Raw genomic sequence first — 4,431 nt, forward strand, 5'->3', positions numbered from 1 at the left:
GACGAGGATAAAAAATAAACGGAAAATTATCAGACAAGCTGAGGGAAGTTCTGGAAAAATGGGTTTAAGTTAAAAATGGATGTATAATTTTGTAAAAATGTTTTTTTAAATGGAAAATCTAATAAAAAAAATTATTAAAGGAACCCCCAACCCACCCATAACTTTTGCAATATTCTACCAGAAGGGTTTTGTGAAAAGCAGACAGAGAGGCAGTTGAGGAGAAAGGAGGAAATTTGGAAGAGGACTTTGAGATGGAAGTTAAAGAGGCAATGGAGCCCATGAGGCTGGGCAGGTGGGGGCGGGGGGGGGCAGAGAGAGCTGGCAGCTAAGTGGATGCTAACATCCCACCTAAGATTTTTCTGGAAGAGCAGTTTCCTCTCTTTTTGCTGCAAAGCAAATCCCTGAAGATCCAATGAAGGTGAAAATTGGAAGCCTCTGTTTTGGCAGTAATCCCTCACCTCTAGTTAATTCCCAGTAATTGCATCATTTATTTAAATAAGGCTCAGTGCAGCGAGTGTAGCAAAAAAAAAAAAAAAAAAAAAAGCTGGTGAGGCCAACCTTGCTCAGCCAGCCCCAAGTGTGTGTGTGTGTGTGTGTGTGTGTGCGCGCGCACACACACTTCCAAATAGCATCCTACAAGGAGCGATCAATATGGCTGGTGCAACAAATCTGCCCCATCCCTGCACAGCTCTGGCACACACACCCTCTCCCTCATTTCTAATTATAGCAGTTACAGGCAGGCTTTGCTGTTTCCCAACCCATGCAGCTGGATCCGTGCCAGGCCCAGAAACATGGGAACCATTTGATATGGCTGTGTTTTCTGTTTATAAGCCGTTGTTTGGCAGAGCACAAAGCACACCATCACTTTGTCCCTTGGCCTCGCATCGCTGGCTTTGCACAGAGATGCCTTCAGCCAAACAAAAGGAAGGACGCAGATCCACCTGGGCGGCTCCTGGCAGCAGATGGTGGAGGATGCGGAGGAACGAGAACAGGAGGGAGGGAGGGAACTCCCAGCACTAGTGCTAAACTGCACCCTTGGTAGGTTAAGCAGAGGACATGGCCCAGTGCCTCCGCTCCTTGCTTCTTAGGCCAAGAGTTGGCTCCAGGCCTTGGGGCAGTTTTGCTATTATTTATATCTCAGAGGCGTGTGCCACCGGAGATGAACAAATCATGCATCTGATGCTCAAAAGAAGCGACAGCAGGAACAGACCCCATGTGCTTGCAGTCATGGGACTAAGAAGATGCATTAAGCGATTCCTTAATCAGGGGTCAGAGGCCACCAGTCCAAGTTATGAGAGCCTCCTGGCTGCTGCTGTGATCACCGTGAGGAACAGGGGCACTGGCTGAAACCTAGCAAGGGTCAGAGGGGCTCACTGAAGACAGCTGCATCCTTTGGGCTACGGGGTCACTGGAGGGAAGAGCTGTTGTGAAAGATAGAGAAGTGCAAATAGAATGAGCGCACCATGCAGTGGATTGACCCTGTTGTTTATCCTGAATGTCTCTGCAGCTCTCAGTACCAACCATGATAACCTTTCGGAGGAGGTGTCACAGTTGTATGCTGCAGCTTTTGACTTTCCATTCCAGAAGGTAGTGCTGGGAGACCTTGGCTCTCTTGCAGGGTTCTGCTTTATCCCCCGCCCCCTGAGTTCTTTCACATCTACCTGACTCTGCTGAGTGAGCTTGTCTGAAGAGGAGGGAGTTGCCTTCAATAGGCAGCACAGAAACACCTGAAACTGCATTGTACTGCCAAAGGCCATTGGTCTATGCATCTCTTCATCATCAGCACTGCACCAGCCTTGTTTAGGACTTTGTGGGACAGAACCAGTACTTTGAATTGTGCCTGGAAATGGACTGGAAGCCCCTGTCATTGCCTAGCCAAGCTGTGCATATGTCACTCTTTTTCTCTCACTCTCATCAATCAATCCTTTGGGTAGTTCATCACTAATACTGCTCTCCTATGAACTCCCGCCAGTAACTTTGCAGGCATCTGTTGGGTATTGGTTTTTCTTTGCTTTAAAATCAGAGCCGCTGCAGGCACCCTGATAAATGGATTGAAACAGACTGCCTGATGTCACCCTCGCTCCTGTACAGCGCTGGTATGCATCTTCTCTTCTGAACATTTAAATGCTGCTGTCTGTCATGACACCCTTCACTAAATCTCAGCGCACATCTCCTGCCACATGCCTAGCATGTGGTCTCCATTTTCTCTTTCCCTGCAGTGAGAGTAGCTCAGCATTGTTTCAGGAAGCTGTGCTCACCAATCCTGTAATGCAAGGACCAGAAAGCTCCATGTGGGACAAGGCGGACCAGACGAGATGCCTCCTGGGAGAGAAACAGAGAGAGAGAGCCAAGTTTGTGTCACTGAGCATGGCTCATTGCAAAATGCAAATCGGGAGTAAGGGCTTTGGATGGAGAACGTCTGACAGCCCGGGAGCTATTAGCAAACATGCTCCAGTTTGCTGGCCAGAGAAGCGCACAGGACTTATTAGCCTCTTCCACAAGATCAGTGGAGCAGGAGGTGACAAGGCTGCACATTTGCCTGACCACAAGAAATAGGAATGGATTTCTAGGGGAAGCATTTATAGCTCTGACTGAACACAGGCTGCAATTCTATGCACTTTTCTGGGAGTAAACGCAATGGGACTTACTTGCAAGTAAAGATGCATATGATTATACTGACAGTATGCCAAGAAGGCCTCATTGTGCCATGATTACTGGAGTAAAAGATTGACCAAGGACTGAGGCTTATGACTGACTATGGGTATGCATGCAATAGCTGTGTCTGTGAGGCAGGGGCAATGTTCAGGATGGCCTCTGTCACACAGCAAGGCAGTTGTGGGCACCTACTATGGTGAAGTACATATAATTATGGCACTGCACCACAAACTCAGTTATCCATGTGTTCACATTGTAGTGGATGCCTGCAAATAGTTCACCAAGGGCTGAACCTCCACAGATTTTCCCAGCCCTTCCGTCACAGCTCCTGTGCATCTCAGTGCTTGTGCAGTTCAGCTCCTAGATGTTCCCCAGGCAGCTCTGCTCAGATTGTTAATGGCCAAAAGAACTCTGTGCCCTCTTCCAGCTGCATCAAAGAACCCATCAAGCTTGATTGCCAGGCACAAAAATGTCAGCCAGCTGCGAGGAGGGCGGCTGACCTTCAGGCATGTGTAGGATCAGCAAAAAAGCAGCACCCGGTTTTTGCACAAGAAAGGCACACTGAGTGGAAACTAGCCCCACCCAAACAGGAATAACCCTTCCCATTCATTGTGGAGAGGATCTAAAAGCCAGTGGCATGGTCCCTTAAAAAAATGAATGCTTTGCCTGGGCTTTAAGTCTTTTGAATCCATTATGGATTCATATGATAGAATCACAGAGTTTGAGGGGGCCATATAAGTGATGCAGGGAATCAAGAGCTAAAGGAGCATCTCCAGCAGATGGCTGTCTGGAGGGGGAGAGCCCACCTCTCATCCCAGGTCAGTTGTGGGGAACCTTTGTACCTCCAGATGCTGCTGAATTGCCACTCCCATCATCCCCAGCAAGCACGGCCAATGTCCAGGGATGATGGGAGTTGTTGTTCAGCAACATTTAGAGGGCCAAAGGTTCTCCATACCTGCCCTAGATAATTAGTTCCATAGTCATGAGGTTTCTTCTAAGGTTCAGTCAATGAGCTTGAGTAAACCACTCTTAGCCTCTGTTTCCTTAAGTGTCAGGAATCTAGTCGTTGCTGCTGCATCACACTGTTGACTCTTGTTAAGCTTGTTGGTCCACTAAGACCCCTAGATCCTTTTCACATGTACTGCTAGTAAGCACGGTTCTCCAGATGTTGTTGAACTTCAATTCCCATCAGCCTCACCCAGCAAGGCCAACAGTCAGGATGGTGGGAATTGTAGTCCCATGACATATGGAGGGCCACAGGTTCCCTATCCCTATCCTATAATTTGTCGTGTCTCTGTTTCAGTGTGGTTTTGTAAGCCGGTTCAGGCCTCTCAGTTACGGAGGGGAGAGGGAACTGAGGTAATTTTTTGTATAAAGAAAGAAAACAACATCAAGTTCACACCCTAAAAAAAAAATCGGGTAGGGGATTTGGATGTTCAAAATAGCACCCCTTAGCTATTCTCTTCCATTTATAAGCTCAGAAAAATAGTTAACTACAATTTCCTGCCTGTTTGCTGGTGCTTGGGAAGCACTACCTCCCTCTGAGTACTGGAAAGAAAGGAAGAGATGGCTGGAGCTACCAGGGTTAGGGAATCTGGTTGGCCTCAGGAGTGTTTGAAGTCACCTCAAATCCATTCAGAGAGTAGCAACCTGGTGGGGTCACCCAGAGCACATCTCTGGACTGTGACAGGGACAAGAACCAGTTTTCCCATAAGCAAGGTTGATTGGCAGTTCTGTTTTGCTTCTGGAGCAGCTTAGCCCTCCTCCCCTACTGGA

At 47.9% G+C, this 4,431-nt stretch overlaps 1 long non-coding RNA gene across 1 annotated transcript; it reads right to left on the reverse strand.

Annotated features, from left to right (window-relative positions):
- Positions 1-1,309: 1,309 nt before the first annotated feature.
- LOC310670804 lies at positions 1,310-3,721 on the reverse strand. The gene is made up of 3 exons (XR_014507635.1): positions 3,611-3,721; positions 2,259-2,322; positions 1,310-1,421 (listed from the first exon to the last, which is right to left on the reverse strand). It is a non-coding gene; the product is annotated as an uncharacterized lncRNA (long non-coding RNA).
- Positions 3,722-4,431: the final 710 nt, after the last annotated feature.

Source organism: Podarcis tiliguerta, assembly GCF_965153285.1.
Source record: "Podarcis tiliguerta genome assembly, chromosome: 1".
Taxonomy (NCBI): Eukaryota; Metazoa; Chordata; class Lepidosauria; order Squamata; family Lacertidae; genus Podarcis; species Podarcis tiliguerta.